The following is a 21,587-nucleotide window of genomic DNA, read 5'->3' on the forward strand; positions in this document are numbered from 1 at the left end:
TTTACTTATAATAATAGTATTCAAGCAAGTACTGATCATTCACCATTCTTCCTTAATACCAATTAGTATCTGATTATGCTAGTAACTTTTCATTGTCCTATTGATACAAACAACATGACAATAGAAGAATTTATTCGATGACTTACAACTACCTTGTAAGACGCATGGCTATCACGGACATACTCATGTAAGCTAATAATTACATATACAAATAGGTGGAAGTAAGTAAAAATATGTAAAAGTAAGTTAATTCTATAGTATTTAATATAAAAGCTTCCTAGAAGCTTCATAGACGCTGCTTTGACTTCATAGGTGTCTTTAATTGACTTTTTGGATTAGAAACGTAATCAACAAGTTGGCCATGTGCCACACATGTTGTTAGCTTGAAGATCAAGCTAACTATGTCGCCCACACATAGAAAAACTTGTCTTGTAAGTCAAGGCATGTGTCCTACAAAGTCAACACATATTAGAGGTCCTATAGAATGTCGCCACGTAGCCCCTAGTTAGATAATATATATAGAGACAAGAGTGAAGGCTTCTTCACTCTTGTCAACTCCTTTCTTGCTTCTAGTCTAATTTCAAGGATCTCTAGTTTTGTTGTCTTTTGGCAATAGCCATTCCAGTTTCTCTTTCAATATACATACTTATTTATTTATATTTTGTTACTTTTCTTTGAGTGAAGGCTCACTTATCTGAATTACTTTTTCATCAGGTTCTTATCCTTGACAGATTCACAAGAGTACACCTACAATATCAGAGTTTTGTCTAATCTTGATTAAGAGTGGATTACCCCTTTTTTTTGATAAGATATAAGTATATTAGAAGTTACAGATTACCCTCTTCTAAATTAATATCGTCTTTAGTATTTTCTTTGTTGTCAAGTCCTCTCTTTTATTTGTCTTGAGCGATATTAGACATCTTCTCTTTTGTAAATGTTATCATGGCAAAACTTGTTGAAATGAAGAGTGCAATGGCACAAATGCAAGAGCAATTCAGGGAGTTAATGCTTGCGATGCATCAACTCAATTTACCACCACAAGAAGCAACAAGATTGGCAAGAAGTGAAGATATAGAAATGGTTGGAACTACTTTAACATCTGCACCAAATCATGTCCTTTCTCCTATGGTGGAACGCCCTTCCAGTATAAGAGAACTAAGAATTGCCCTACCCAAGAAGTTTGATGGCACCAGATCCAAGTTTCGAGGATTTATCAATCAAGTGTAACTTGTGATTGAACTTCAACTCCAAAGCTATCCAATTCCATGATCGCAAGTTAGATTCATTGATACGCTTCTTTCAAGTTCAGCACTATCATGGTTTTCATCTTTTCTTGAACGACGAGATCCAATATTAGATAATCTAGAGGCTTTTCTAGCGGAATTTCGATCCATGTATGGAAAACATGATGCAATTCGTGTTGCAACCAATAAGATCCGTATTTTACGACAAGGCAATCGATCAGTAACGTTATACACTTCACAATTTTGACAACTTGCAACTAATATCAAGTGGGATGATGGTACACTTATTAGTCAATTTCTCTATAGATTACAATATGAGGTAAAAAAATTAATGCTCAACTTACCTGATCCTCAAACATTGAGTCAAGCAATTGATTTTGCTGTGAAGTACGACAATTACCTTTTTAAATTTCGATCTGAGAACCGTATAAGTAGACCTCAACATTACTATAATTCAATGGCAACACCAACACCTCTTCAACATATACATTCAAAAGTAGAGGATATGTAAATTGATGCAGTATGTTTCAAACCTCTTACTGAGCAAGAAAAGACTCGTCGTCGTCAAGAAAGATTATGTTTATATTGTGGAGAATCAAAGCACACTGATCAACATTATCCAAAGAAACAACACAATTACAAAATGAGGAGTATGGCTATGAAAGAAGACAATATGTTGGAAAATAAGTTTGTCCAGCTAGAATAGGGACCGTGCGGTTGAAACCTTGCACAATATCTAGTAAAGGTCCTATTCTCTCCTTAGAGCCCTCTCCTTGTTTTATATTAAATATTATTTTAGGACGTAAATATTACAAAGCATCTACTTTATTACATTTAGGAGCCTCGACGTGTTTCTTAGATGAAGAATTTATTAAAAGACATAGCATATCTTTAGTAAAGAAAACTAAACCTGTTCATGTAGAAGTCATAGATGGTCGTCCATTATCTTTTGGAGATATTACTCACGAAATCCTTCCTATAGAAGTAATAATCAATGGTCATAATAGCTTTGTAGTATTTAATATCATTAGATCTCCTTCTAATCCAATCATTTTAGGTTTATCGTGGTTAAAAAAATATAATCCTCAAATAGATTAGATTTCTTGAACTCTTACTTTTTCTAAAAGTATAACTAATAGTGTAGTTAATCAAGTAGAGAGTCATAAGTCCAGTTCAATTAAATCCGTATTTATAAGTGCAAAAGCTTTCTTGCATGTTGCTATGAAAAAATCACCATATATTATTTATGCCACATTTATTTCTACTGGTGGAGAGACCTCAAGTGACATTCCAAGCCAATATCAAGAATTTCAAGATGTATTCGAAAAAAAAAAATACGGATACACTCCCAGAACATTGTCCCTATGATTGCTCAATTGACCTTCAAGAAAGAGCACAACCGCCATTCGGACCAATCTATAGTTTATCATAAAATGAGTTGACTGAACTCAAGGAATATATTGAAGAAAATCTAGCCAAGAATTTCATACGCCATTATAAATCTCCGGCAGGAGCTCTTATTCTATTTGTGAAGAAAAAAGATGGATCATTACGGATGTGTATTGATTATCGAGGACTCAATAAGATTACCATCAAGAATAGGTATCTACTACTTTTAATATCTGGACTTCTTGATCAACTGAATCAAGCTAAGATCTATACAAAAATAGATCTCCGGGGACCATACAATCTAGTACGCATCAAAGAAAGAGATGAATGGAAGACTGCATTTCGAACTAGGTATGGATATTTTGAATACAACATCATGCCTTTTGGACTTACAAATGCACCAACAGCTTTTTAACATCTAATGAATGATGTTTTTTGAGAGTTTTTGGACGATTTTGTGGTCTGTTATCTAGACAACATTTTGATCTATTCTAAGAATCCAAAAGAACATGAACTTCATATTCATCGTGTGTTACAAAAATTAAGAGATGCAAGACTCTATGCCAAAATAGAAAATTATGTATTCCATACTACTCAAGTCGATATCTTAAGTTACATCATTTCAAATGATGGACTTATGATGGATCCTAAGAAAGTTCAAACTATTATAGATTGGAAGATCTCAAAAATGGTAAAAAATGTTCAATGCTTTTTGGGATTTGCCAACTACTATTGGATCTTTATCAAGGACTTCTCTCAAGTTGGAGCTCCACTTACACATTTGACTTGTAAAGACAAACTCCAATGGAATGAAGAAGCAGAAGTTGCTTTTGAATCTTTGAACACAGCATTTGTTTCTGCACTAATCTTATATTGTGTTGATTTTTCCAAAGCATTCTTTATGGAAACAGATGCATTAGACTTTACTCTGGGTGTGATTTTATCACAAATAGGAACAAATGACAAACTTCATCTAGTAGCCTTTTATTCAAGAAAATTCTCAGCAGCAGAAATCAATTATGAGATCCATGACAAAGAACTTCTTGCAATTATAGATTCTTTTCAAGAATGGTGTCATTATCTAAAAGGCACTTCTAGTCTAGTCACCATTGTCATATTACGTACTTTCCTGCTCGAGAACGCGCCGGGCATCTAGCTGTAGAAGGTAGTATGGAGATTCGCTAATATTCAAGCAGTCTATCGATTTTTGATTGTTGGAATACAAACGATTGCAAAAATATATCGTAAATCTATACGGATGTCCTTCGATTTCTTGCCAAAATCTTTTTTGCCCCAACCGGTAGGTCTCTAGACGTTACAAAGAACCCCAAACAATCCGATCTGCTAATCTCCGATACCGCTTCATATTCACGACCTTGTATCCACTGACTATCTTGTTAGATTAATCCAATAAATTTCATTCATTTCGCATACTCAATCCTATAGACACCCTTTCAATTCTTCAATCACAGACGTAACTTCGATTTCACAAAACAGTCAAGAGTAATTACACCTACTTCATTAAAACCCCGATTCACTAGTACAGCACTGATTTTAGCAACGATTGCCTCAGTCTTCTCCAAAATCCTATGAAGAAAAAAAAAAAAAAAAAAAAAAAAAAAAAAAAAAAAAACCCAATTCTCTGTCTTTTTTCCTCCTCCGAAGCATGAAGCTAGCTCTCCGATCCTTTTCCAAAAACCTTATTCTCTCCCCTTCATTTCTTAACCTATCCTCCCCTTTAACCCTAATTCTTTCCTTTTTCAAATCTTAGCCTCTGAATTTCTTCAATCTTCCGTCTTGGATCCGAAATTGGCTTTGTCGTCAGAGCTTTCTCCTCCATTTTTTGCCTTTTAAAAGGTTCTTTTTCTGGAAACAATGTTCCCTGAAACGGCACAAAGAACACGACAGCCTGGAATGGAATCGAAACCCCCGTAATCGGGACCACATGGAGTCGCCCGACCAATTCAGGTCTCAGATTGGCTAAGAGGCCCGTAGTAAGACTTGGATGTTCCCGTAATTGGGTCAAATTAGTCCTTCGCGTCAGATTGGCTAAGAGGCCCGTAGTAAGACCTAGATGTTTCCGTAATTGGGTCAAACTGGTCCTTCACGTTTGATTGGCTAAGAGGCCCATAGTAAGACCTGGATGTTTTCGTAATTGGGTCAAATTGGTCCTTCGCGTCAGATTGGCTAAGAGGCCCGTAGTAAGACCTGGATGTTCCCGTAATTGGACCGCATTGGATTGCCCGATCAAGTCAGGTCTCATATTAAGTAAGAGGCCCATAATAGGACTTGGATTGGATGTCTTGAAATTGGATCCAATTGGCTCTTCGAACCAAGCTCATTCGTCGTTGAATTGGTCCTTTCCCTTTTTGCTGACTCCCGTTATTGGAATCGAATGGAGCATTTCAGTATGCCTCGGCTGACTGTAACGGGGTGATTGACCCATGCCTCTCAGTATTTGCACTGAAATTGGTCGTTGTTCCCAATATTCGAGGTAACTGAACATTAATAAAAGTCCACTTTCTTTATATTTTCACGGTATACTCGTGTTACAACATGACATCCACCCCCTCTGAACCTGTGCATCCTCCGGTATGCACCAATTTATCCAATTGCTGTTTGATTTAAAATATATTTTCTACGTCTTTGTCCAGTTCTTCTTCGTCACCTTCATTATCCAAATCACTTTCATCTTCTCGATGCGGAATCTCTATACCTTCCTTAAGGTCCTCCATATTCATCTCCGCTTGTCTTCATTTAAATATTTTTACTCGCTTCCCTGCAATTGGTATTTTCAATTTTGTACCATCTAACTCCCGTAATGAGTAAGTTGCATTATCATGAACAGTTGTTACTACATATGGTCCAAACCAACGTTTTGAAAATTTTTGCAAAGTACTATGTTGATTATTCAGACTATTGTCATAAACAAGTACCCAGTCACCTTCTTCGATTGCTTTAGGTCTCAATCGATGTTGCTTATCGAATCACGCCTTGTTTTGTAACCTTGCTCTTTTTAACCTTTCCAATGTTATCTGCACATCTTCCGATCTTTGCTCCAATTGTCGAATCCTAATAGCCAGAAGTTCTTCTCTTGTCAATCCATCTTCCCATGGTAGCATACTCCAAGTAAGTACCTTTTCTCCAATTGGCATAATTGGTTTTCAACCTGTCATAAGTTCTACTGGCATATATCCTGTGACCGAACTATGTATTATTCGATCAGCCCATAATGCAAATGACACAAGCCGTGGCCACTCTCTAACTTTCCCATTACAAGCTTTAACTAATGCTTTCACAATCGGTGGATGACCGCGTTCACTTTTTGCATTCCCTTCCGGATTATAAGCAATAGTCAGTGATAGTTTAACTCCACATCTTTCAAAAAACTTACGAGCTTCTTGTGCATTTAATTCTCTACGATCTGCAGTGATTTTTCCTATGCATCCATAGTGGCAAATGACATCTTCAAGTAAAAACCTACAAATCCCCTCTATAGATTTTGTCTTCAATGTTCTTCCTTCTACTTGATTTGATAAATCTTCACGAGCTAAAACCAAATATCTCATCTGCCATAACCCAACTGGCATAATAACCAAATCAACAACCCATTTAAAATGAATAGCCAGAGGATACGTAGGATGAAGACCATCTCGATGTCGGATATTACAATACGATTGACAGATTTCACATGACTCTACAAATGAGAGCAAATCTCGATACATATTTTTCCACCAATATCGTTCCTTGAGTTTAACAAAAGTAGCCCAGATTCCTCTATGCCCTGTCCATAAACTATCATGAAACTCCTTTAATAATTTTAGTTTTTCTTCTTTTTTGCCTATCACTCGTTGTGGCATCCCAATTCCTTTCTTCGGTCTCTTCCATAAGAATCCATCTTGAAGCAAAAATCCATATACTTTTTTTCTTATTTGTTTGAATTTTTCTGTAGACCAATTCTTGTGCTTACTCAAGGTATTCAAGTAATGACTAATATCCAATAATTCTCCTTCATAAGATTCTTCAAGAAATAGCTTGTCTTCTCTGTTGAGATTTGATATTGAATAGAATTTCAATCCGAAATCATTAATGTCTTCAACCATTTCGTCCTCCCTCTCGTATCTTGCTCGAGATAGCATGTCTGCTACTAAATTGTCCTTTCCAGTAACATGCTTAAATTCTAGATTTAGTCACTTAATATAAGCAATCCATCTCAACATTACAATATCTGGCGTTGAACAGTTAGTAATCATTCCAAGCAATGGCAAGCAATCTGTTTCAATTACTACTACTACCCCAATCAAATAGTCCTTTTCAGCTTTTATAGCCGAAACGACTCCCCAAAGTTCTCTTTTGACTTGCGAATATGCACGTTGACGAATACTTAAAACTTTAGCTCCAAATCGAACTGCAAATCTATTCCCACTTGAATCATCTTGACCCACAATCCATCCAATGGCAATTGGACTAGTGTCCACAGTAAGAATCACTGGTCTATTGCACTTATAATCAACCTTCCTCAATATTGGAGGTAACATCAATAATTTCTTCAATCTTTGCATTGCTTGAATATGCCTTTCTTTCCATTTAAATCGGTAGCTCTTGCATAACAGTTCATATGATGGATCCGCTATGTGAGCATAATAAGGAATCTAGATTCGATAAAATACACATGTACCTAAAAACCTGCGAACCTCTATTAAAGAATCACAATCCTCTTTCATCCTTCCAATTGCATCAACTTTAGTCAGATTTAGTTTTCTTCCATAAGATCCACATAAATGTCCAACAATCACAACCTCTTGTACACCAAATTCGGACTTCATATCCGATAATGTAAGATGAACTTCTCCAAGTCGAGTTAAAATCTTTTCACAATCTTATATATGATCAACAACATATTTATGATACCCCCTCTTATCTAAAGTTTCATCCTTGTCTCCTTCTCTGCACCCTTTTATAGGAACATCATCCAAAAAAGGCATAGTCTTTTCCGGAATAAAATCTCTCAATACCTTATTCATCCCATTCATCATATGGGCAACTGAGTTGGTCGCACCTTGAGGAAGAGTGCACATTCTAACCAATCTAAGTGGTGTCCTCATTGTTGTCATATCTCTACTTCCTTCGGCAAGTTAAAATTGATCATAACCTGAATACAAGTCACCCATTGAATAGATCGTCCTTCCAACAAACAACTTAGTAAATTCATCTACAATAGGTCCAATTCCTACATTCCTGATAGTTACTGCATTCACCGGTTGCATATCTTGAATAAATCGTAGTGATCCATTCTTCTTAGGTACCGTAAACCATTGACTAGAATATGGCGCAAATGAGGGTTTCAATATTTTTATTCTTATTTTTTCTTTTAATAGTTCCACCAATTTAGATAAATGTGTCCTCGGTATTGGAATCGATCTTAGATTCCAAGGTACATGCGGTACAGTGAAGATAACCATAGGTGTTATAATATTCGGATCCAGACATCCAATTTCATAAAATTTGAAGGCAAATGATCTACCTTGTTTAGCCAACATCTTTTTGAAGCAAGTAATTTCCTCCAGCAATAAAGAACCATCAGAACCAATCTTAAATTCTTCAAAAGTTTCTTTAATAAACTGATGTCCAATTCTCATTGGATCTCTTAAACTTGCTTCTTTTGATGCTTCTCCCATTTATTCCTTAGAATCTTCTGGTAATGATCCAGCAACAGGCTTTACATTCTTATCTACCGTTTTATATCTCGTTTCTACAGTGACTTCTGGTGCTTGAAAAGATTCAAGTATGGTATAAACCTCTCTTGAATGAATCTCAACAATCTTATCATTATCTCCTAACCCAATAGATGTAATCAATTCCAATGAATCTTCTAGTCCATTTTCTTCATAAACACCTAAAATCCTCTCATCATCTTGCAATGTACCTAACTTGCGTAATTCTCCTTCAATATCATATAATCTTTTTCATTCTTTTCATTTAAAATCATCAACTTTCTTATACATAATATTTCCATTTTCAAAAATACCAATAAAACTTGCATCAAAGGCACCTTCATCTCACAAGAGTACCTCCTCTTTTGTACCTCCATAATCTCGCTTTATAGTGGTACCTCCCCAAAATCCTTAAATCCTTCAACAATCTTTGGCAATGGTCTCTCCCTCAACCTATCTCGATTCTGTTCATGATTAGGAGGTACTGTTAGAAATTGTACAGCTTTCCTCCCATCTTTGCTACGTACCCTTGCATAAGCAGAACCATCATCAAGTACTTTTGTTTCCATCCGTGTTGCCGTAATATAAGGTTGTCCTAAAATCAATGGATAAGACGTTGTATCTTGAACAAAAAAATGTTCCTCCATCACAACATCCCCAATCCGAATTTTGACATCTGAACAAGCTCCATATAATTCGCCCCGTGTGTTATTAACTGCTCATATTGCCCATCCATGTTCCATATCAATTGGCCATTTTTGCTTCTTATAAAGATCTTTAGACATGAGATTTATTTCAGAACCATGGTCGACTAAAGCAACAATTGGTTCTTCTATATCTCTTACTTTCACTAATACCTCAATAGTTGCCCTTGTCCAATGCTTTCGAGTATAATAACTCAAAGTTTCCATTTCCTTATCACTATAATCTTTGAAACGTACTCGTTGATTATACCCATTCTTTTTATTTGTTGGTTGCTTGTAACCAATATCAACCTCTTCTTCATCTTTATATATTCTTGCATCAATAGCATGACTCATTCCAATTTCACCCATTAATTACCTCTTTCGCTTAATATTGTCAATGATAACATCATGAAACTCCTTCTTTGCAATTTCCAAAACTTCTTTCAATGTGAATTCTACCTTAGCATTTAATATACGTTCTTCCAACACCCCTTTCAAATTTGTTGTCACTTCAATGTCAGAAAGTAGCTTATAAGCAATTGATTTGCCCTTATCTTTTGTCTCCCTTGTTTTTACTTCCAATGATGCTGAGGTATCCTTTACAGGCAATTGTTGTGAAGCTGCCTTCCGAGCCTTGTCTCCTCGAGTTTGCCTCTTAGAAGAATTTCCTTCTCTCGTATCATCAAAATTTCCTCGTCTCTTTTCTTCCATCAAAGCTTCATGTTGGCTCTTAGCAATATGTGCATGAACTGAAAGAGACTCAATAGGATCCTCCCAACCTGTTCTACCTCGTATTGTAGCTGTAGTCCTCAATAATGCTTCTCGACGTAATTTCCCTTCTTGTATTGTAGAAATGGCAGAAGTCCAAAACTCACTAGTTTCTGTACTTCCACCAAGGTCATCATCTACTCTAGCACTATAACTTGCATTTTCTCGTGTTGCTGTTTCATGCTCTTTTAAGTAATCTTGAATCAATGCTCTCATTCTTCTCTTGTCAAAATTGATTTGAAGAAGATCCTCCCTATCTTTTAATGCTATCTTCCCATCTTTCCAGCAAATAATTCCTTGCCGTATCATATTATTAAATTCATTGCAATCTTTTCTAGTGTATGAAGCATCATCACACCAAATGCATCTTTGTATATATCCTCGTTTTGAAACATTCTTCAAATTGTTTGTAGAAGTATTCTCTTCAAGTCTTGCCAATTTGATTTGAAGATCTCACATTCCTCATATAATTTCTTCCATCCCCATATCTGCTTTCTTTGATAAGGATGTCGAAGGTTGAACTGTAGGCATTGTTGGTGGTGTTGTACGTACTGGAGCTTTGGGTACTTATACTGTTTTCGGAATATTGCTCCTATCCTTCCTCCTTTTTCTTTTTGTAAGCAATCCCACCTCATCTTCAACGTTCTTCTACTTTGTTGTCAATCCTTCATCTTCTTCTTTGTCTTCAAGAAGGAGTTCTAATTTTTCTTACAATTCTCCATCAGCAGCTTGAAGAAATAGATCAACTTTGTTCGGCTCTAATGTCAATTTTTCTACCTTCGATAATTGAGAGTATTGCCTCTCAAATTCTCTTAGTAGCTCTGTTGCTTGCAAATTCTTATTAGGCCGTTCAATCCATTCCAGAAACAACTTCTTAGTAACCCGATCAGCATCTTCCAAGAAATATTCGTCTTTCAATGCATGTAAAAAAACCTCCCATGAATTCCCATAACGATCCGTAATCGATGTAATATAGTCTCTTATCTCTGGTATCGTCGCAAGTCCAAATAATTCAACCATTTTCTTCTCAGAAACCCGATTTAATTCCATTTCACGAACATAACATCTTAAATACCTTGAAATATTCCTTCCATCAAATTGATCAATTTTATTGACCACTGCTTGCAATACTTTGGTTGCCAAAGCTTCTTTTCGATCATTGCTTTGCTGTTGCTGCATTGATAATGAGAAGGCTTGAAACATACTAGCAATAGACGGATTCATGTACATATCTTGTCCTTTAAAAGAACCCCCACCAGAAACTCCTCCCAAAGATCCTTCAAAATTTTTATTTTTGTTTTCCATAAAAATAAAAATAAAATCAAACGAAATCCAATATCTTCCACCTCAAGCTTTCACGTCGGGTTCACCACTTATATTATATTACGTGCTTTCCTGCTCGAGAACATGCCGGGCATCTGGCTGTAGAAGGTAGTATGGAGATTCGCTAATATTCAAGCAGTCTATCGGTTTTGGACTGTTGGAATACAAACGATTGCAAGAATATATCGTAAATCTATACGGATGTCCTTCGACTGCTCGTCGAAATCTTTTTTGCCCCAGCCGGTAGGTCTCTAGACGTTACAGAGAACCCTAAACAACCCGATCTGCTAATCTCCGATATCGCTTCATATTCACGACCTTGTATCCACTGACTATCTTGTTAGATTAATCCAATAAATTTCATTCACTCCGCATACTCAATCCTATAGACACCCTTTCAATTCTTCAATCACAGACGTAACTTCGATTTCACAAAACAGTCAAGAGTAATTACACCTACTTCATTAAAACCTCGATTCACTAGTACAGCACTGACTTTAGCAACGATTGCCTCAGTCTTCCCCAAAATCCTATGAAGAAAAAAAAAAAAAAAAAAAAAAAAAAAAAAAAAAACCCAATTCTCTGTCTTTTTTCCCCCTCCGAAGCATGAAGCTAGCTCTCCGATCCTTTTCCAAAAACCTTATTCTCTCCCCTTCATTTCTTAACCTATCCTCCCCTTTAACCCTAATTCTCTCCTCTTTCAAACCCTAGCCTCTGAATTTCTTCAATCTTCCATCTTGGATCCGAAATTGGCTCTGCCGTCAGAGCTTTCTCCTCCATTTTTTGCCTTTTAAAAGGTTCTTTTTCCGGAAACAACGTTCCCTGAAACGGCACAAAGAACACGACAGCCTGGAATGGAATCGAAACCCCCATAATCGGGACCACATTGAGTCGCCCGACCAATTCAAGTCTCATATTGGCTAAGAGGTCCGTATTAAGACCTGGATGTTCCCATAATTGGGTCAAATTGGTCCTTCGCATCAGATTGGCTAAGAGGCCCGTAGTAAGACCTGGATGTTCCCGTAATTGGGTCAAATTGGTCCTTCACGTCAGATTGGCTAAGAGGTCCGTAGTAAGACTTGGATGTTCCCGTAATTGGACCACATTGGGTTGCCCGACCAAGTCAAGTCTCATATTAGATAAGAGGCCCGTAATAGGACCTGGATTGGATGTCTTGAAATTGGATCCAATTGGCTCTTTGAACCAGGCTCACCCGTCGTTGAATTGGTTCTTTTTCTTTCTGCTGACTCTCATTATTGGAATCAAACGAAGCATTTCAGTATGCTCCGGCTGACTGTAACGGGGTGACTGACCCTGGCCTCTCAGTATTTGCACTGGAATTGGTCGTTGCTCCCAATATTCGAGGTAACTGAACATTAATAAAAGTCTCCTTTCTTTATATTTTCACGGTATACTCGTGTTATAACACGACTTTGTATATATGAATTATAAGAACCTTGAATATTTTATATCAGCATGTGTATTAAATTATCGTCAAGCTTGTTGGAGCATGTCTTTATCAAGATTCGAATTCATCATCACTTATTACCCATGAAAACAATAAGGTCTGTCCGATGCCTTATCTAAACATTCTTATCTTGCACCAAAAGAAGGAGATGCAGCTTTTGAGCAACAAAGAACAGTTCTCTTGAAGCCGGAGTAATTTCATCTTCGAGCAATAAAATCAACATTGACTGTTGATTTAACTTTTCTTAAGCAAGTCCAGTTAAGTATGTCTTCAAACCCTCTTGTTCATGATATCAAGAATAATTCTTCTAAATCTCATGATCCCTCTAAATTTGAATTCAAAAACAACCTACTCTATTTTGAAGGACGCCTATATGTTCCAGAAGGAGAAGCATGTTTACGTATTTTTTAAGCTCGTCACAACTTCCCAGCAACAGGACATTTTGGATATAATAAGACTTTGGAGTTGATATGTAGGGATTTTTGGTGGCCTCAAATGTAGAAGGCAGTCAAAGATTTTGTACAATCATGTGATGTTTACTCTAGATCAAAAACTCCTCGTCATCGACCTTTTGGACTTCTTCAGCCATTATCCATTCCAGAACAACCATGGTCTTCTGTTTCTATGGACTTCATCATGGATCTTCTAATCTCAGGTTCTTATGACTCTATATTCGTGATAGTAGATTGTTTTACCAAGATGGCACATTTTATACCATATAGAAAATCTATCATAGGTGAAGAAACAGCTAAGCTCTTTCTTGACAATATCTATCACTATCATGGATTATCCAAGGATATTATATTAGATATGAGAATTCAATTTGTATCAAGATTTTAGCGGACTCTTTTCAAGATTCTAAAAGTGGATATAAAACTATCTTCAACATTCCATCTTCAAACTCATGGACAAACGGAGCGTGTTAATCAAGTTTTGGAGCAATATTTAAGATGTACCATTAACTACCAACAAGATGATTAGAAAACTCTTTTGCCATTGGCAGAGTTTGCTCACAATAACATGGTACATTCTTCTACAAAACAAACATCTTTCTTTGCTAATTATGGTTATCATCCACGACTTGATATTTTTGACTTTTCAAAAGTTGATAATCCTATTGCGAAAGATTTGACAACTCATTTATTAGAGCTACATGCAATGATGAAGGCACAGTTAAAAGAGGTTCAAGAACAACAAAAGGTCAATGCGGATGTCTATCGAAAGGAACAACCACCATTCCTCTTGGGTGATAAGGTATGACTACTTCATCACAATATCAAGACCACTCATCCTTGTGACAAATTGGACTATCGAAGACTTGAACCATTTCCTATTTCTGCACAAATCAATCCAGTTGTATATCATTTACATCTACCGGAGTCAATGAAAATCCATCCAATATTCCACATGTCTCTTCTTGAACCATACAAGACAGTGGACATATCAAGAAGACGACAAGTTCCACCTCCTCCTATAGAAGTGGACAATAATGAAGAATTTGAAGTAGAAGAAGTCTTAGATTCAAGGCACTTCCGAAATAAATTAGAATATCTTGTCCATTGGCACGGATATGATATTAGTGAATGCACATGGGAGCCAATAAAGAATCTTGCAAATGCAGCAAAGGTGGTGGAGGCTTTTTATTGATGACATCCATCAAAATCAAGATGAAAATCTTCTTTATAAAAGAAACAACATCTAGGCAAGATAACATTCTACTTTCAATCCTTGTTTATAGCTTCTTTGTAGTTGTGACGCTCAGGAGATGGAGAATCAACAACTAGCGGATTTGACTCAAGAGCCTTTATTTGTTGACCTGTCGGACAAGACATTACGATTGTCACAACCTTTAAGACGACGCAATCGAGATGAAGATCTTCAAGAACGACATATTCTTCCTCGAATAGATCGCAAGATATAATGCGTTTGGTATCTCCATTTGGGAAGAGACTCCCGATGTTTGGTGATTTTGTTAGAAGTAGGAATAACTCCTGATGGTGTTTCAAATGTTCTATTCGAAGGAAGTTATGAAGGCCTCAACAATGATCAAATAACTGGGTGGTCTTCCCGCCCTGGTATAGGACACTACCAATGGTTAAGAGGCCCTATCAATCATCTTCGAAGAGAACAAAGATCAGAGTATGTGGCGAATATAATTCGTCACATCATAGATTTTCTCAACATATGATGACCGCTCCTCATGGAACTCGTTCCTAGAAGGGGGGATAATGTCACGGAGATACTCATGTAAGCTAGTAATTACATATAAAAATAGGTGGAAGTAAATAAAAGTATGTAAAAGTAAGTTAATTCAATAGTATTTAATATGAAAGCTTTCTAGAAGCTTCATAGACGCTACTTTGACTTCATAGGTGTCTTTAATTGACTTTTTGGATTAGAAACGTGATCAATAAGTTGGCCATGTACCACACATGTTGTTAGCTTGAAGATCAAGCTAATTATGTGGCCTACATGTAGAAAAACTTGCCTTATAAGTCAAGGCATGTATCCTACAAAGTCAACACATATTGGAGGTCCTATAGAATTTCACCATGTAGCCCCTAGTTAGATAGTATATATAGAAACAAGAGTGAAGCCTTCTTCACTCTTGTCAACTCCTTTCTTGCTTTTAGCCTAGTTTCAAGGGTCTCTAGTTTTGTTGTCTTTTGGCAATAGCTATTCCAGTTTCTCTTTCAATATACATACTTATTTATTTATATTTTGTTACCTTTCTTTGAGTGAAGGCTCACTTATCTGAATTACTTTTTCATCGAGTTCTTGTCCTTGACAATGGCACTGCATCTTTATTGCACATAATTAATAGAAGTAATATGCAGATAACCACCAGTAACATAAGACCTTCTAGGAAGGTGATCAAATATTACTCTCCAATGTCAACTTTCTATTTGCTATATCAACCTAAGTCCATAAGCTGACATCTTAGTGGCTTAAACCTTTTTGTATTTTTATAGTGATTTTTGATGTTGCATACAACCTTAAACTTCTGCCATATATTCATGTCCATTTGATCTTCCATATTTTACAGCTTAAGGATTCTCTTACTGAAATAAGGGACTTCTCAAATTGACATCAACTACTACTACTACTAATTGTGATTGATGAGCAACAAGAATATGAAGTAGACAGAATTTTGAAGCATCACTATCTTAATAGGACCTATTATTAAGAACATTCTAAAAAGTTCAAAGATCATTGGACAAAGTATAAATAAAATTGACTGAGGCCATTTAGAACATTTGGTTAGATATGGCTTTAGTCTTTTTTTTTTTAATAAAATTTGGTTTACATTTTTTGTTCTGTTTTGTTCTATATTCTTTTACTTTATTTTATCTTTTATATTCTATTTTGTTTAATTTTGTTTAGTTTTGTTGTGGTCTACTTTTTTCTACTTTGTGATGGAATTTATGTTGCTATAGACTAAAAGGATTTTAGATCTTTAAGAGAATTTAGTCCCATTTCATTAGTTGTGACAACCTTCTTAGTATATTGTATTGATTCCATATAAAAAATATAGCCTTGTAGTTCCAAATTTTGTACTAAATTATTTCTAACTTATCTTTGTTGCTGAGCTTGTTAGTTGGATCTATTTATATAATCTATTATTAGTAGCTTATTAAAAGTTTCTCTATAATTATAAGCCATCTCATTGTTACTATTTTATAGGGAAGCTAAAAGTACTAAAAACTATTATAGAATTATCAGTATTATGAGTCCTCAAAATTAGAGGCTTACAAAATGTTATCACTTTTGAATGAAATAGTTTTGTTGTTAATTCTTAATTAATATCCTTGTTGCATTGTATACTTGTATATGAGAAATGGTTATTGGTTTCTTTTCTTCTTCTATTTCTATTCCATTGCATCAAAAGCTAATGCTTGGATTGGACGAGGTCTTATAAGCTATGATGTTTGTGTTCATTACATTGAATTGTTATGGTTGAAACCAATGTAATATTGTTTCTTATTTTTTATTATTACATATAGTTGTTGTAGTTCCTCAATTCCTATTTACAGAGATCCTTCATATACTAGATTGAATTCATCAAAAGATAGCACAATGGATTTGATGCTTGTGAAGACTTTATTGTCAAAGCTTTCTATGTAGAATACTTTAATGATTGTACCTCCGATATCTATTGTCCATCAATCTCATAGAGAATATGGTTAGACATTGTTGAAGTATCATCAAGTATTATTGAGTAGTTGGTAGTATTGGAGTTTTATTTTATGACTTCTTGTTTTTTGTGAAAGGCGAGTAGTTAAATACCAATTTCTTTTGTTCACATCTTAGATGTCAAGTAATGCATAGACTCCTTTGTAGTACCATTGAATGAATTTGTTGTCTTTGTCTTGATCCCATATCTTTTGCTCTACATCTATTAATTGGAAGTTATCGCAAAATTGTTGGTTAAAGATCTCATCTCTAAAATTTGGTATGACAACAAATAGTGAACCCATGCTCAATATTGCGCTAGGCTGCAATTACACTACGCCAAAGTTGCAAGCCTTAGATATTATTAATAAGTTGCTCCCTACTAATTCATGTTTGTTGAAGTGCCATGTGCCATATGTAGTGTATCTTGTTGTATCCATTCAACATCAAATTAGAATTTTCTAAGATTCTAGTTTTGAGGTGAATCCATGTACTATGAGCTTGGCTATGAGGGCTTTAGCTTGAGTCATAGAATCGAATATCTTGAGTCCTCCTTTGGCAATTGGTTGGATAATTATTTTTTATTTGACTTTAGCTCTTGTTGTGCCACTTATAATGCCTTTCTAATGGTAATTGTGGACAAATGCAAGTACTTGGATGAAGGTTTTGTCCTCGATACTGGTTCATGATACTAGTTACCACATTGACTCAAAAATTACCTGGTTGATAACTAATAGTAGTTCGGCTAGTAAAAGTTTTTTTGGCCCCCACTTTACTAGTTGTTTTGTGATTTATTGCAAAACTTTGTTGCCATGCTCTTCATCTGGTAGTAAGAATCCTAAATATTTAGCCGATTGTCTTGTTGGTTTTCACATCAGGTTGAAGTCTTCTTTCTAACACCATGATTGTTTGTTTGGAGAGACCCAGATTAAACAAGTTTTGTACCAGTTGGCTTTTGCGCAAAATACTTTGCAGTATGTGGTGAGTATTTGCATTGCGTTTGTTAAATTTTTTGGAGTTCCAGCTAAGTAGCGATGTCATCCATAAACATATGGTGGTTTAGCATGGAATAGTCTAGTAGCCTAAATTCCTGAATCTTGTGCTTTGGGTCGTCAAGCATGTAGCCTAATACATCCGCGGCAAAAGAAATCAAGTACAGCGCTAGGAGGCATCTCTGGCGTATCGATTGCTGAAGGTTGAAGGTTCGACCGTTTTGTCCGTTTATCGTAATAGTGGCTACTGTCTCTTAGTTGAGAGCCATGACCATTCTGATCCACGTGGTAGAAAAACTGATGGGGGCAAGAGTGGTTTCGAGGAAGCCCCAGCTTATACAGTCATAGGTTTTTTTGAAATCTAACAGCATTAGAACCAAGTCTTGGTTACTCTCCTCCACCCACTCCATAACTTTGAATGTGAAGTAGATATTGTCGAAAATACTCTGGCCAATGACGAAACCAATTTGTAACTTTCAAATCCAGTGTGAGAGATGTTGGAGTAGTTGCTTGGCAAGAGTTTTTTGCGATGAGTTTGTATATTGTTCTTAATAGTGATATGGGTCAATAATTCGTGATTAGCACTTGGTCTCCAGTTTTTGGTACTGATATAATGCAGCTGGTGTTGAGGGCCTTCAATAATATGCAGTTGACCATGACCTCTTTTACTACTTCTAGCATGTCCCCTTGAATTTCCGGCCAACAAAGTTCGAAAAAATCTGTTGGAATTAAATCTAGGACAGGGGCTTTTCCTGTCGAGAGGCCTTTAATTGCAATTGTTAGCTCCTATGCCTTTATTAGACTTTCTAGTTCTCGATTTTGTCCAAGTGTGACCCTTCAAAAGACGCTTGCAAGGCATTCCGCCTGGACGATCATGTTATTTTTTACTATATTGCCTCAGCTGTAAAGAGCCTGATAGCAGTGCTGAGCGTATTCAGTTGTCCTGTGAGTCCAATACGCTCAGCACAGCCATATCCGGTTGTCTTGTGAAAATCTTCCCGTTGCTGAATTCTCGAATTTGGACTCGCTTGTGTTTTTTGGTGAAGTGATTGAAAAATTCAGCATTGCACTGATCCTCGACTCGGGTCTATTTGGCTACGACAAAATCAAATTGTTTAGTTAATTGGGCTTGAAAAATTCCTTGCAGTTTTGTTTGTGCAATGCTGAGGGCTTCACATGCTGCCTGATTGTTCTAGTTGTGTTGGAGGTGTAGTTCCGCAACCTAGATTTCTGCAATTTGCTGCTTGCACGTGGCTCTCCATGCTTGACGTCTTTTGGTCATTTCCTGAGTGTTGCATTCATGGACTGCCTTAAGCGCTGCTGTGATTTTACTTGCCTATGAGTCCTCTCGATGTGGGTTTATTACATTAGTCCATGTCCAGGTGAGTTGGAGTCTGTCGTCCTCGCTGTGTAATTATCGTCTGTCAAAACAAGGGATTCAAGGGAGTAGCAGTCCTTTACTTTTGAATTTTAGGAAGGAGAAGGAGTGGTCATAGATGGAAGTTTAGACTAGCCATATTCCAACCATTCCTCCCCGTTCTCGTAGTTCTAGAGTGACATATATGCAGTCAATTCGGGTGGTTATCATATATAGGTGTGGATGTTTATTGGCTCAAAAGTATTGTTTTGGGCTCATACGTCTAAATTCGCCCATCTTGTAGGTGTCGTGAAGTCCTAGTTGGATCAAAAGAGAAGTCCATGCTTCATTCTCTCATGTTCATTTGCCCCCCGTGGGATATTCTCCCAACTTATCAAAAAGATCTATAAAATTGAAGTCCCTAAGTATGATCCATTTAGCCTCCAGGAGGGAAAAGTCTACAATCTTTTGCCACAAACTTGCTAGAGGGCCAATATAGCTGTAGCCGTAGATGTTCAGAATTTTGATCTTCTCAAAGGCCGAGTTGAAGTATGTTAGGTAAGTCCCCGCACTATCATGCTATGTTCGCATACTAAATTTGTTATTTTTCCAAAGGTAATGATGGCAGTACCTCCTGCATAATTGTCCTCTTGTGCAGAGTAGTCCCCCTTCGTTTCAGTGTATTGCACCTTTGAAGAAGTTCAAGTGTTTGGTTCTGTCAAGATTGTGCTTGGATTAATCCTCTTTCTTATAATGCAATGATGTCCGATTGTGGTTGGATACTAAGAAGAAGATCTCTGATCTCTCGGGATTTATATACGCCGTCTAGTCCTCTGCCGAGGCACTAGATATTATATGTTGCGATTGTTAATGGGTCATACATCTGTGGATGTCTGGGGTGCTTGCCAGGCTCCCAATAACGACTCGAAGAGTGTTGTAGGGCCAAGGCTGGGTGGCTCCTTGGTTGGTACTACAGGTGGAGGTTGGAGTTGATCGAGGTGAGCTCTCTAATTGTCCAATAAGGTAGTGTCTAGTCTATGAAGGAGTGGATTCGTTGGATCTCCCACGCTCTTCACTGGGGTTGTTTTTCAGTATGTATGTTGGGGTCTCTTTATCTTTGTGGTAGCTTCACCAAGTGGAATGAGTGTATACTAGTTCATGTGCTTTCCTATTTCATTTCCTTTTGGATTTGATATCCATATGGCATCTATCCATTGTCTAAGGAGATTATGGCCACTGTTCTTGTTTATGATTTTTCTACGAAGGGATGCATGGCTAAGTTGGTCATGTGGAATCGGGCTCCTGCTGTGGTCCAAGTAGTTTCCCCTACGATTTGATGGATGCCAATGTTACAGAGATGAATTTCAAGTCCATAGTTTAATTCCATGAGGATCTCTATATGTTGATCTTGTGTTTTCCTTATGAAAACTGGAGTGATTTGCCCTGATGTTGGTGTTGGGTCTTCTTCTGGGGCGCCTAGTGTTGTCCAAACGTTTTTTGTAATTCCAAGGTGTTATAGCTTATTGTCCCCTATAGTGCCTCTGATCGGCCAGGCCCGACTGTTCCTTTTTTTTTCTTGCCACACCATTCTGGTATTGATTATCTGTTGTTTACATTGTCGAATTCACTGTCCTTGGTGGGATTTGCCTGTGTCAGAGGTTTGTTGTGAGGCTTGTCAAGATATTGAACTTAGATGGTAAAATGTTGATATTGTGGACCAGGATACTCACTTTTGGTCCGGCTACTTTGTCCCAGTAATTGAAGTCTGGTCTCCATGGAGCAAGGAAGATTTCCGATTGGTGCATCCGGTGTGTTCTGGCTAGGACGTTATTTCTGCCCTCTTCTTCCTCAAAAATTATTTCGAAGAAGTCTCTGCCCAGCATAGTGAGGGAATGGAAGGATTTGTGGAGAGCATGATGTGCCTATTCTTGAAGCACTCTTGGTCGTGGGTTACGTCGAACATGACCGATTATGGTGCAAGTTTGCATCTTCGTGACTTCTTCCTAGAGGGCTTCTAATGTGGAGTTCGAGAGCTTGATTGTCTTTACACCTTGAGAAGCTGTTAGGGTGCCTCCTAGTGTATTGGGGGTGATTCCACATGCCTCTATTAGGGTTTTTGCATTGGGTTTCAGCTTATTGACTGTAGCTCTCAGTTCCTCATCTACCGTAGCCTTGTGTGTTAAGTCCAAGTGCAGGTTTTGTTTAATGTAGTCATCGGTTTCTGTCAAGCGCTTTTGTAGTAGCTGTTTGATGTTTTGTAGTAGTTGTGTTGTAAATAGTTGTGCCGTCTTCTCTCGGTTGAGATCAAGGTCTTCTAGGGCCTCAGTAATAGGAGTGAGGGATGGATTGTGGTTTAGGGTTGGTGTGGTGAGACTCTGTTGTTCTCGGTCTTTCATCTATGATTTCGTTCCCTCAGGCTAGTGGGTGGGAGACTAGAGCTGGTCCACTATCAGATTGTCGTCTATGGTGTATC

Source organism: Physcomitrium patens, chromosome 8, assembly GCF_059467195.1.
Source record: "Physcomitrium patens ecotype Gransden chromosome 8, ASM5946719v1, whole genome shotgun sequence".
NCBI classification, from domain to species: Eukaryota; Viridiplantae; Streptophyta; class Bryopsida; order Funariales; family Funariaceae; genus Physcomitrium; species Physcomitrium patens.